Source organism: Euprymna scolopes, chromosome 5 (genome assembly GCF_053919585.1).
Source record: "Euprymna scolopes isolate OS-2025 chromosome 5, ASM5391958v1, whole genome shotgun sequence".
In the NCBI taxonomy this organism is placed as follows: Eukaryota; Metazoa; Mollusca; class Cephalopoda; order Sepiida; family Sepiolidae; genus Euprymna; species Euprymna scolopes.
This window is the reverse complement of record NC_136486.1, coordinates 74,885,121-74,899,694: the sequence shown is the minus strand read 5'-3', so window position 1 is coordinate 74,899,694 and position 14,574 is coordinate 74,885,121. Positions and strand designations below refer to the sequence as shown.

Here is a 14,574-nt window from a genome sequence, read left to right as displayed (position 1 = left end):
TTATCTATTTCACTTTCAGGTTATATGTATTTTTTTATTAAGGTAAGTTCTATAAATATTATAATTACTAATTTAAAAAATATTATTTTTATTTAATCACTTCCAATAGGATTCATTTATTATACAAAATTCAACTATTAATTAATTAGTGGTTATCTCCCTTTGAACAGTAAATCCTTTATTTTTCTATTTGAATAAAATCATCTCCCTTTGTAATTGAAATATTTCAGCTAATAATATATCCTCCGATGAGATGTGCCATTCATTGAAAATCCATGGATTAAGGAGAAACTTTGATAATTTGTCAGAACTTCCTTATATATATATATATATATATAACAGTGAACGTGTCTGTGTGTCTGTCTGTGTGTCTGTGTGCTTGTCTGCCTGTGTACATTTCCTTACGCAATAACTCTGTCAATTTTTAGTCAGCAGACTCGAAATTAGATGTACAGGATACTGAGATTTGGGAAAATCGATGTGATCGGTTTCCAGACAGATATTTGACCTTTGAGAACTCTACCAAACTCCTCCGACAATTTTGGGTCTAAACACTTGAAATTTTAGATATAGGTTCCTTGGACATGGATCTTACTTAATAACTTGATTTGACGCCAAAACAATAAATTTTAAGGGGTCATAATAGGAGTCAAAGTTAAAATAAAATGACTGTTTTTTGTTGTTTTTTTTGCTCAACATACACCTCCAAATACTTGGGCAAACACCCATGTTAGTTATTATTATTATTATTATTATTATTATTATTATTATTATTATTATTATTATTATTAGTTTTATTAAAAAATTCTGTAATTATATTACAAAAACGCACTCAGAAAGACACCCATTTATTTAAATATATTTTGTTAAATTTACGTTCGTTTTGTTACTTACACTGAAAAGTTTTCTGCAAATAGAAAAAAGTTGTTAAAAGTTTTGTAAAGAAAATGTTTTGTAGATATATTTTTTCTTTTAAATCTTAAAAAGTTTTGTAAATATATATATATTTTAAATCTTGCTCGTTAACATTCGACCATGTCTGCTATTTGACGTGTTTACAAACAACCACCGGCAATGCCAAGGTCGAACAACCGGTGTCACTTGAAATGTTCGCCAGTATTCGTCTTTTACTACGGAATATCTAATCTTTACTTGATCCATTTTATCATTTCAATTGCAGATCCTTGATACTTCTATCATTGTATATGGTGAGTTTAGTATAATAGTAAACTATATAGGAGATTATTCGTGTACAGACACACATACTTTAGATTGCAGATGTGTGGGTGTTAAAAAATCTCCAGATTTTCAAGAAACCCCGGTAGCCGCTAGATCAAAATGTTACTCGCAAGATGCAAAACGAAATTTTCAACGGGGAAAACTTCTAAATCCACAATGCTGGATGGAGTGGGAGGAGATGTTGTTGCTCATTTTTGATTGGTCAATCCGGTCAGCATCTGTGACGTCATAATGACATTACTTTTTGTGCTTTCTCGTCTTTCAAAAGAGGACCACATTCCTTCACCCTGATGCATGATTTTTAAACGCGTAATAATTTCAAGCCAACAGTTGTATGTATATTTGTTTTAATCACAGTTATTGTTTATTTATTTTTTCATTTGTACGTATATTGAGTACTTCATTTATTTTAGTCATTACTCGTAGTGATTATTGACATTTTTTTTTTTTTTGAATGTCAAAAATAGATGATAAAAATGAGGTCGTAATAGTACGAAATGAAAATATTTTTCTCCTGGGTTTTTACTATGATTTTATTTGTTTATTTTGGTTTTGTCTAGCAAATTATTTCAATAGTCTGTCCTATTCAATAGAATTTCTTTCAAGTTAAAATGGACAAACCAACAAAGCAATCGCTTGCGTGTGTTTAGAAGCGCATAGCATTGTTTCTTGTCGCTTTTTTCTCTGATTTTAATCGTTGATTTTTTTTTTTTAGTACTTATCCTTTTGTAACAACGTTCGCTCGATTTTCTCCGAAGCATAACGTCAACAGCCGGATAATGTCGAGCCTTAACGCTACATAAAAAAAAAAAAAAAAATTTTAAATGTAGAAACACCAAAAAAAAAAAAAAAAAAAAAAAAAAAACTACCGTAATTTAATTTAAGCCGAGCAAAGTAACAGACGCAAACGAATTTCAAAACAAGCAAACCGGAAAAAATGTGGGCGGAGGTTAACAATCCTGATACTTTTCAAAAATCGCCAAAAAAAAAAAAAAACATGGCGGACGACCTACGTATGACACTGAAAGTAATTAACGCTCCATCTGACACGTGACCGGAAGTTAGGGGGCATATGTGTATTTGTTTTGACTTTACATGCGTGAATGAACAACAAATTGTTATGTGGTGCGGAAAGAAAAACCCGAAACATTTTTATTCTATTTATCTACTTACATTGGCAGTGTTGTACTTTGTCCCGAAAATGTTCGATAACTCTTGGCGGTTCACAATTTACTATGACACCGTCTAAGCAGGTACGCGTTCATATTAATTTGATTTTATGCAAACGAAAATAAAATACACCGTCTAAAAAGCACGCGGTCGCTTTTTCATTAAAGTTTCGATAAATTTGCACGTTTTTTTTAATACGCACGTTAAAGTTATTTCAAGTTATTACAAATACACAATTAATTTATTTAATTTGCACGTTTTAATTTTTTAAGTTCTTTCTATTTATTACAAATTAATTAATTTATCTTTATATTATTTATTTTTTTTTTTATTTATCTGTTCAATATGAGAACAGAAATTGTTAACCGTGTGTTAACAATTGCCGAAATACATGAAACGAGTTGGACATTTGCAAAGTTTACCGAAGTCATTGGAACTGATCAGACGCTGCAGCGTCTTTAGGCCTGATACAGAATACCAGCGTATGCCAAAGTTGCAACAATCGTAGGGTTCTGCATAAACGGTCAAAAACTTCTGATGGATATGTGTGGAATTGTCCCTCAGATTCTTGCAAATAATAAAAATGTTCCTGTTAAATAATTTTCATTTTATTCAATATTTTGTTTGTTCGAAATTAATTTATTTGTAATAACTTGAAATAACTTTAAAAAAATTAAAACGTGAAAATTAAAAATAAATTGAATAATTTTGTATTTGTAATAACTTGAAATAACTTTAACGTGCGTATTAAAAAAAAAAGTGCAAATTTATCGAAACTTTAATGAAAAAGCGTCGGGTTATTTATTCAAATTCGTCTGCGTAAAATCAAATTAATATGAACGCGCATCTGCTTAGACGGTGTCATAGTAAATTGTGAACCGCCAAGAGTTATCGAACATTTTCGGGACAAAGTACAACACTGCCCTTACATTAATAAAAAGAAACGTTGTTCCTTTTTTAAATATGACAAATAAATTAGAACAAAAATATAACGTTTTGGTACTTGTGTAGTTATGTACGACGAACCAATCTTTCACCTAACAATTTAATGAAAAAATTTTTTTAAGTTTAAAGTTTAAGTTTCTTGCGTTGGCGAAGCTGCACTAGTACCACATGTCTTTTTGGTTAGGAATAAAAGTATGGTAAAAAAATGTAAACAAATAAATTCCAGTCACGTGTCAAAGGGAGCGTTAATTACTTTCAGTATCATGCGTAGGTCGTCACTCGTCCGCCATGTTTTTTTACCGATTCTTGAAAAGTGACAGGATTGTTAACCGGTAAATTTATACAAACACCGTGACAGCGAATTAACCCTAACCCTAAACCCTAACCCTGTCACGGTGTTTGTATAATAATACCTGTTAACCTCCACAAAAATGTGAAAAAATACTGTAAATTTACTGAAAATTTTGTCGGACGTACACGAGTGAGTGTGTGTGTGTTGGGGGGGGGGGGGCACGGACACACACACACACACACACACACACACACACACAGCGAAATAAGCATCGCGTTCGAGGGAGCGTTCATTAATCTGAAAAGGAAAGAATTTTAGCGTGTGTGTGTGTGTGGCCTTTTGGTCAATGTCAAGTTTCTTTAAAAGTCGTCATTTGAAAGTTTTTGTGAGGAGTTGGAGTTGGACAGATACTTGACATTGATTGGATTGACCGCCTTTTTTATTATTTTGGCGTGAACTTTGCGCTTTGCAAATTTTTTTTTTCTTTTTTGATGGACGTTTTTTCTTGCTGGAAATTCTTAACATGGGCACGGGAGGACGTTGTGTACCTATTCTGTACTGTCACCTAACAATTTAAGGCACTTCTGCATGTCAGTGACATGAGGCAAATGTATGCATTTTAGTTTCCAGAACGGCATGTAGAGGGAGTTTGTCAGTCTAGAATAGGGTCGATAACTCATACTTTTATTTTGATATGTTTATACAAGCTTACTGTAAAAAAAAAAAAATAAATAAAAAATAAAAAAAAATAAAAAAGCGGTAACCAAAAAATCTTTCTGTACAAAAAGTGTTCTGAAACCTCTATAAATGTTTCATGTTTTTTAAAATTATATTTGGGTTTGTATTACTGTATACTAGGTGTCAGAAACTTCGTGAAAAATAGTGAATAATTCCACCCCGTCTTTCCAAGCTTATAACTCCTCGAAAAATGTAATTCACCCTAAATTTTTTTTTTTTTTTTTTTTTTTTTTTTTTTCAATTAAAGGGGGCAAGGACCAACGTTTGTTTTTTTTGTGTTTTTATAAGGTTTTAAATTTTGGACTTTACAGGTAAATTTCTAAAAAAAGATTTTTTTTTTTTTTTTTTTTTTAATTTGAATATATTATTTATTGACCTTTTCTCTTCAATTTGTGATATATATAACACCTTGGTGAGTAAATTAATTATTTACATTTTAATAGACATTTCAAAATGGGAGGCGTGAATTATTCGACCCCCCCCCCTGTTTTTTCCAAGCTTAAACTCGAAAAATGTAATTCAAGCCCTAATTTTTTTTTCAATTAAAGGAGCAAGGACCAAGGTTTCATAAAAAAACAAAAGAAAAAAACAAACAACGTGGTTTAAAAAGGTTTTAAACTTCAAACTTTACAGGTAAATTTCTAAAAACACTACTTTTTTTTTTGTTTTAAATTTGAATATATTATTTATTGACCTTTTCTCTTCAATTTGTGATATATAAAACTTTGAGTAAATTAATTATTTACTTTTTAATAGACACTTGAAAATGGGGGGGGGGGCGTGAATGTAAAAACGTTTGTCTAAAATATTATATTCGGTTTATTGGAAAGAGCATAAAATTTCACATTGACCCTGAAAATATCGTAAAAATAGAATCAATAGAAAAATTTAGATTTTTAAAGTTTAAAAATTGAAAAATATTGAGTTCGTAAAATTCATTACTGTTTTAAAAAAAAAAAAATATTTCTATTACTTTTAAAACAACTTAATAGTTTATTTTGGAAGTATAATCCATAAAGAAAATAAACAACCCACTTTAAAAAGAGAAATTACAAGTTTTTTATATTTTATTCGCAGTTTCGTGTTAGGGGTGTCAAAAATTCAGATACACCTACATGTACATGTAGATTCGAAAAAGTTGTCAAAAACAAATATAACAAATGTTATTAAAGGCAAGGTAAGTTACTTTTCTACCTAACTGGATAAGTTTTTAGTGTTTTTATTTGTAACATGTTTATTCAGACAGTAAGAGACTTTTCTCACAAAAAAAAAAAAAAAAACGTCCACAAAAATAACAAACTTCGAGAAGAAACAGGTTCCCCCGTCTCCCTTCTAAAAAACAAACTAACAAAATAAAACACAAAAAAAAAACATTTTCTAATACTGATGAATTTTGTTAAAAAAACAACAAAAATAAACAAAACAAAATGCATAACACAGGTATATTGAAAAATACAGAAAGATATGGCACAACTATTACTCTGAGAGAGGTTGATCACCCTCAGACGGTGTCGGTGGCAGAAATCGTGTTAATTAAATCTCCAAATAAAACTCAACCTTTTGGAGTCTAGGCAAAGTCCTTTGACTCGTTAATGAGAATGATGATAAAGTTTGCTATTAAGGGATGGTTGCGAACAGGTTAATTCTTTAAAACGTTTATTTTTCCTGGATCTAAAGGCGGTTTCTGCATAGTCTTCAACAGAATTTGTGGAGGAAGGTGGCCCCTTCTTCCGTCCAACTTGATGGATCATCTCCTATATTGTGCTGGGATGCCTGTAACAGTTGGTATCATTTTGACCGTGTTGGGGTGAATCAGCAAGATCCTCTCTGAGTGGATTTGTCTGAATTGTTCGGAAAAAGCAAAACATTAAACTCTTTTTATTCATTCTGTAATTTCAGAATTTATTAAGTTTTCATTTGACTTATGTTAAAGTTATTCTTGTTATTATTGATATATTGATAATCTAGATAAACTTGATTTATTGTTTATGAGCAGACGGTCACATAGGTTTTATTATTATAAAGTAACTATTATGTTTGATTTAGTCCTTGTGACCAATCGAATTATTTACTTGTCATTTAATTGACAGTCTAATACATAGTTAACTTGTATTCAATATTTAGAAAAGTAGTGAAAAAGATAAAGAAATAGAGAGGGATGCAAGATTTTTCAGGTCCACCATTTTTTTTTTTTTTTGTTCATATTTTGTACAAGTTGTAGGAACACTTCTTTTTTATTGTTTTTAGTTAAAAGTTAGGGGAGCCTGTACAATGCACCTTCCCATATATATATTTCTTTTTGTCGTCTTTTTTTTTTTTTTTTTTTTTTTTTTTTAATGGATTATTATCGATTGGACACTAATTGCCTCCCACCTCACCCCAAAAGGCACAAAAATTTGATATTTCAATATTTGTAAGGGGTGCTCAGTTTCTAATACAACATTCTGGTAAATCAGGCCTCCCTGTTGGGACCAGTCGATGGGAACATGCACACCCCTTTTATTAAAAGATTTTTCAGTTATCAATCTAAGGGCAATAGGTTCCGCCAACGGGAAACACATATTTCCTCCTCCCCTCCATATGTAACCTGATGTAACTGTAATTTTATTTTTTGGTGTAAATGCTAGTTTAAGATGAATGTCTTTTTTTTTTTTTTTTTTTTTTTTTGGTTTTCATCATAACTTTTGTATCATTTATTAAAAGAAGCTTCAAATAAACTTTTTTTTTTTTTTTTTTTTTTTAATTTTTACAGCATATGAAAATGCGCGACCAAAATCGTGATTACATTATCGACGCCTTAAAACAACATTCGTACGTAGTGTAAGCATCCGTGTTTAGAATCTAGCAAAAATCAACTAATCAAATTTTCATGAAATTTTCTATACATATTCAATTTCAAATTAACATTTTAAAAGCAGTTTTTGTTAAATATGTGAGGGGAATTTTTTTTCTTTTTAGGTGTTCTAAACTCCACCCCATATTTCATGTTATGAAAATTAAACAAAATAAATTTAGTTTCATAAAAATTGCAACATTTTATAAAACTAAAGAGTTAAAATAATTTTTTAAAAATAGTTATAAATGTATATAACTCATTACTTATTTCACTTGAAGTTGTAAATAAAAAAAAATGGACATAAAATCAATATTATGTTTAAAAATCTTTTTTTTTTTCTCAATAATAATTAGTTAAATTACTACAAAAAACAGAATTCTAAAAAATAGTTAATTTTTAAAATATTTAAGGATAATAAAATTCCAATATTTTGCGATATAAGGTTTTAAACATAGACTTTTGAGTAAGGTTTTCCAATTTTTTAAAAATGTTTGTATAATAATAAAAATGATAGCAAATTCAATTACAACTTGAAATTATTTTGTTAAAAGATTTTTATTTTTAGGAGGAAGGTCAACTTGATTTTAGTGCCTATTTTAAAAAAGAAATATACAGAGGTCTCTAATTAATAAAATTAGCATAAATGATAGCAAAAAAAAAAAAACTGCTGCTTTCCCGATTCAATTAAAGTGACATCTATAAAAAGTATGTACAATTGATGAAAAAGATGATGTGGTTGATAGTGCATAAAATGTTGGTGATTTAGCACAATTTGGAGATCCCTAAAGGGCAATGATATTAAGATCTTTATCAAATGTATTCCATATTGTTTTCATTGGTCGCTATGTTCGTTTTCTCGTGTGCATTGAATTTTTGACAACCAGCGAAAACAATACTACCTCTTCTCAGCTTTTTTTCTTTTTTTTTTTTTTTTTTTTTTTTTTTTTTTGATGATCTGGTAAAAAAAAAAAAAAAAAATGACCAAAATACAAAAAAGAAAAAAAAATACAAGAGGTGTGTTTATTGTACAAATCGACGAAAAGTTAATTTATATGCTTGTTGCTGACTTTGAGTCACTTATTCTTCCACAACAAAATTTGTAAGAAATGTATGAAAATTTGTAGGAAAAGAGAAATATATTTTTTTTTTTTTAAAAGAATGGATGAACAAAGTTGTCAGAGTTGCTTTTTTTTTCTTTTTTTTTTTTTTTTTTGTTAACAGTTTTGTCTTCTAACATTGACGCTTCTTCACCACAAACAAGACCTATTACCACTTGAATGTAAGAGGCTACTATTTGTCAACATGTCTACAGGGGACTGTGAGGAGTTGAACAGTGAGATGATTGTTCATATTACATTTAAACTTATGCATTTAGTCAAGGAGACAGGAAATGGGGAGGGAATTCCAAAGTCTAGTAGTTTGAGGGAAGAAACTATTTGAATAGAATGTTTTCTGGCATCTAGAAACCGCAAAGGATGAAATTTTGCTCCTAGACAGTTTAGTCAGGGGGTATGTCTGTTGAGGAGGTACAAGTTGTATGAGTTCATCAGAGTATATTTCATTAAAGTACTTGTAAAACAGACACAGGGATGCAACATTGTGGCGATGGGACAGGGATCAGAGCTTGGTTGATAGTGCTGGACGTATTAGATTGGAGATTCTTTTTTGGAACCGGTCTAAGAGGGAGATACTAGTGGTAGAAGCACCAACACAAATGTGGCAACAACACTCCATGCATGGGCAAATGATGGCTTTGTAGTAGTATAGGATATTCTCAGGTGTGAATAATTTTCCTGCAGCAACCTTGATAATGTCAATGTATTTGTTCCAGTCCATGTTGCCTGTGAACAAGGAGTTTGAATGATGAGCTCTCAGGTAGTGTTATTTGTCATGGCAATTGGTGGTTGAAAAGGTTTTCTTGCAATTGTTAAAGGAAAGAAGCTGAGTCTTAGTAGCATTAAATGTTAACATTCATTTATGGCCCCATTTCACCACAGACTGAAGGTCATTTTCTAGGGTTTCTGCCATTTACTTGTTTTTTTTTTTTGTTTTGTTTTTTTTTCCCCTCATGTCTATTATAGAGCATGGCATCATCTCTGATACAATTTTATCAGGGAGGCTGTTAATTAATATCGGGAATAATTAAACTCAAGATCAATGTCTGAAACACACCTGCACTAATATCAATCACGCTTTGATGTACGTCCATGAAGGACAACCTGGATTTACCTTGTTTAGGAAGGATCTGATTATATTTAACATTTGTTGAATAATACTGTATGATTTACTTTTCATGTAGAAGGTCTTGAATACATCAAGGGCGACTGCTCTATCTTCCCCTGCCTTCTTCAGCGCATGGTATGTGTTCACAGATGATTAAAATATCTGCAGTAGAACTGGCTTACCTAATCTTACTGTCAGTGAGAGAGAAGTTTAGCTTTTATAAGATTGTGGATTAATGTTTGATTAAATTATGACTTAGACTTTATTGTCCCATCATCCAACCATTAGCGTAAAACGCTTTTGGGTATTTACCTATAATGTTGGTATGTTCAAAGGTAATTTTTAATGTATGCTAATACTTAGTTTTATTTTTAACTGGCATATTTCTCTTGTGTGAAATATTGAATTCTATTTTAATGATGGCATCACTTCTGAATAGCATATTAATGAGTAGATCTGCTTCGAGTGAATTTCAGTTTAAAACCATTGGAGAAAGTTGTGCTATTTAAAATTGTTAGTATCCTTTGACATGTAAAGAGAAAGTAATGGTATGAAGGAACACTGTTCAAATATTTTGATATATAAATACACAAAACAAAAATATTTTGATATATATATATAAATACACAAAACAAAAACTGTAAATGTTTAGTTTTTTTATTTTTGTTTTTTAAATTAATATCACTCATTGAAATTCACCTAGATTTAGAGAAATTCCAAGTACTTTCATTTCTGAAAGTGAATGGGATGAAAAATAAAATCTTTGAACAGCTCAAGAGATAACTTTTAGTATTAATAAAGTTTACTGAATACGGAATTATTAGGCTTGTTGCCAAGCACCAGTCCATTACAGAAATTAAAATATTTTATCATTCGATATTTTATAAAAAATGTCAATATATTTCTTGTACCTTTTAGTACATAACTAAAGGTACAAGAAATATATTTTGTCATTTTTCATTGTTATAAACATTTTATGACATTTAAAGTAATTTTAAAACATTTAATGAAAAGTTTTATTTTTTTTCTAATTTTTACAAAGTTCAAATTACAAGCAAATGACATAAATAGGTAAAATCATTTTTACACACATTTAACCATAGCATTTTAATCGATTAAATTATTTGATGAATACGACCTAACTTCCATTGCTGCATAAAAGTAGCACAAATAAATGATAATCCTGTTTAGCTACAAATAGATTCTGCCTTGGATATAATACTGATATTATAAGCACTATGGAAAAACCTTGGACCAGCCTTCACTAAATAAGGTATGTAGCACAGTATTTTTAGGGATTGGTCACAGATAAATTATTGGCTACCATAAAAAACAAAAAAAATGGTATTAGATACCATATAGCATATGGAATTAATAATCCAATGTAAATAAATTCAGTTGTGCTGATTGCTTAACTGGCCTCAATGCAGCATAAGAGGATCACCAATATTGTTTATCCTTCACCATACTTAATGATGGCACCTGTTTTGCAAAACTGGATCTCAGAGTTCAAAACTTCCGATCATCAATATACATTGTGGATTATTTCAATTTACTTGTTTACCTCATTAATGATCTTCCAAATCACATCCTTACATCATTTGTAGACATTTATGCTGACGACACTACCATTTATGGTAGCACATCTAAGACAGTAAACGACCAAGTTCTCTCCAATTCTCTCTCCTCTGATCTTGAGCACGTAGTACAATGGGGTAAGGAGTGGCTGGTTACTTTTAATGCATCTAAAACCAAGCTTCTCTCTTTACATCATCTACATTCTGATCCACATCTGGCATCAATTGAAATGAATGGCTCTCGTCTTCAGGAGGCCTCAAGTTTTGACAAGCTTCTTGGCTTGACCATTACTCCTGATCTTAAATGGAACACGTACATCAAATCTGTTGCCAAGGCCGCTGGAAAAATGGTCGGATCCTTTTATCGATCCAGTAGATATCTCACTGCTGATGCTATTCTCTATCTATATGAGCCAGGTACGTCCAAGGATGGAATACTGTTGCCACATCTGGGCTGGAGCTGCTAGAAAGGACTTGGCCTGCCTTGATAGAGTTCAAAATAGACTTTGTAGCCTCGTAGGAGATGTCCTTTTCTCTTCCTTGCAACCTCTATCTCACAGAAGAGATGTTGCGAGTTTGTCTCTGATGTATCGTTATTTTAATGAAAGTGTTCAACTGAGCTTCAATCTATGGTCCCCCCTCGCCAAACTTTCACAAGAAACACTCGTCTAGCTGTAAACACTATCAATAATTCCCCCCACTCTTTATCTGTGCCTAAACCTAAATGTAGATTCCATGAACTAAGCTTCTTGGACCTCTGCTGTTCCTGATATTCATAAATGGCCTCCCCGACAAGATTGCCTCTGAGATGGGTATATATGCTGATGATACCACACTCTATAGCAGGCACTACAGGAAAACAAACGAACATATATCTGAAGTAATGGCAGAAACACTAGAGGATGACCTCCAATCAGTAGTGGAATGGGGACAAAAATGGATGGTAACGTTCAATGCCACCAAGACAAAACTGGTTTCATTCAATAATTACAAGAAACCTTCTCTACCACCTATAGCAATGGCCAACGACTCTTTATCTGAGAGTACGTCTCTCAAGCTCCTTGGCCTAACGTTCACAGGAAACCTGAGTTGGAACAATTACATCGAGGGCATTGCCAGGAAGGTGGGCTCTCTCTACCGTGCTAGAAAACTTCTAACACCCGAAAGTATCCTGTACCTCTATAAGGCCACTATTCGCCCATGTATGGAGTATTGCTGTCATATTTGGGCCGGTGCATCGGCTACTAGTCTCTCGCTCCTTGACAGGGTTCAAAAGAGAGTCGCAAATCTGATAGGCCCTAAACTGGCATCTAAACTTCAGCCTCTGTCCCATCGTCGAAACGTTGCATCCCTCTGCCTGTTCTACAAGTATTATAATGGTGAATGCTCTGAAGAAATGCAAGCACTTGTGCCCCCACGACATGAACACCCTCGACAGACCCGACAAGCTGCAAAATCCCACCCCCACACTGTAGAGATTCCTAGATGTAAAAGATCTTTCTACTCCAGTAGTTTCTTCCCCAGAACTGCTAGACTTTGGAATTCCATTCCAGGTCACTGCTTCCCCAACTGTACTGACATGCATAAGTTCAAGTGCAACGTGAACCAACATCTCGCTGCCCTAATCCCTACATAGTACCCCAGTAGATGTTTCCCCTGATAGTAGCCCCCTACACCAAAGTGGCAATGTGCCTTGTTTGGGGTGAAAATGTAATAAAAAAAAATTTAAAAAAAAAAAAAAAAAAAAAAAACTGCACGCCTGTGGAATTGTCTTCCGTTTTCCTGCTTTCTGGCTGACTACAATATGGTTGTCTTCAAGTCTAACGTAAATAAGTTCTTGATGAGCCGTTCCATATAAGTTATCAAATTTACCAAATTTTCATTACTAATGATTACTATATTGTCCAATTTCTACTGTACACTCTTTAACCCTTATCCTTGAGTGGCCTCTTGGCCTTGATAATGTGGTGATGCCTATGTAAAAAAAAAAAAAAAAAAAAAAAAAGCTAAAAATAGCCTCCTGCAATATTTCAGTGCATCTGGAAATCTGCAAAATAAAAGGACAATTGCTGTATGATGTGCAAGTCAAGAATCAATTCTGAGCATGGCATAAAAATCAAATATATCCTAAGATATACTAGACAACTTAGTTGACAACTGTCTTACCATTCTGTTCAACCTGTTTATGGACACGTTCAAATTGCCATCTCCATCATTTCCTATGCAAATGAAAGAATTCAACGAGTTGGCCAAAGTAAATTTGCACTCAAGTAAAGTACTGCCAAATTAATAAATTGTTTAATAAATGTTAGTTTCATAGTTCATTAATAATTTTGGTTATCGCGGTTATCAGAGTAAAATGTCTTAACATGATTTGTGTCATATATCTACTTATCTCAGCATTAATTATTCTTGTATGTTTGATTTCATTATTGCTTCTCTTAAAATTATTTTTTATTTTTGTTTTAACAGAACATTTGACTGCAGTTGAACCAAAAGAAGTAAACATGTCAGGTGAAACCTGCAACGTATGTTCATCTCAACCTCGTGTTTTACAGTCATCTGAATCTAGTGAGAGCAGTATATCGACTGAGGAAAATACAGTGGCTACAGATGTTCATTCACAAGACGGGGTTCATCTACCTAAATTTGTTTCCTGTGGGCAATTGCTGCAAGTTTTAGCTGATCGCTTTTATTGGATGACTTACGGAAGGAATCTCAGATTCTTAGCTGACAGATTCTACTGTTTACAGTTGTTTGTGCAAATCACAACTGGAGGAAATATCACTTAAGAAATGCAAAAGACAATTTTGTGTTCTCTATTTCTCAGATAAATAGCATGGGATTGAATATTATGTATCATTTTAGAGCTCATAAACTGCGTTTTTTAATATTATTTATGCATAATTTACAGTGATTGCATATTATTGCCAAATATGAGCCAACAATGAGCAATGGCCTTTAGTTAAAGCTAAATTCTTCTCAGCCAAATCTATTTTTCAAAGTAATTGATTATTCTGACTTTTTAAACTATGCTAATTCTTTTAACTTCAGCATAAAACTAAAGAATATCAATTTTTTTATCAGTAAAACTTTGATGGCATTACTGTTGCGTTTTATTTAACCTTGCCATTTTCATTTGATTTGGAAGAATCAGCTGTTTCACTTTTTTACTAGTTTCCTTGTTAACACCATTATTTGTTAAACCTGTGAATTGTGTGAATGATTTATTTTATCAGATGAAAATTTATTGCTATCTATGGCACCCATTTCACATATTTTGTTTTGAATGTATTGTCTCTTTTCTAAGTAAAAGAAAAAACATTTTTATACAATATCTGCGAATGTTTTTGTTTTTTAAAAGCTTTCAAATTTTTTTTTTTTTCTTAAAACAAATCAGACCAAGGAGGGAATGAGGATCCCAAATGACATCGGTTTGACCTTGACATATGCGCATGATCTCTGTCAATAATTATAAAATGACCAATTTGTTCAGATTTTTGCGATTGTTTCTTCAATTGTCGCAACCAAAATTTATTTTTTATTTAGTGTAT

General features: G+C 31.9%; 1 long non-coding RNA gene across 1 annotated transcript; it reads left to right on the top strand.

Annotated features, from left to right (window-relative positions):
- Positions 1 to 1,214: 1,214 nt before the first annotated feature.
- On the top strand, positions 1,215 to 14,357 carry LOC145276855 (uncharacterized). The gene is made up of 2 exons (XR_013868042.1): positions 1,215 to 1,571; positions 13,493 to 14,357. It is a non-coding gene; the product is annotated as an uncharacterized LOC145276855 (long non-coding RNA).
- The last annotated feature ends 217 nt before the right edge of the window (positions 14,358 to 14,574 follow it).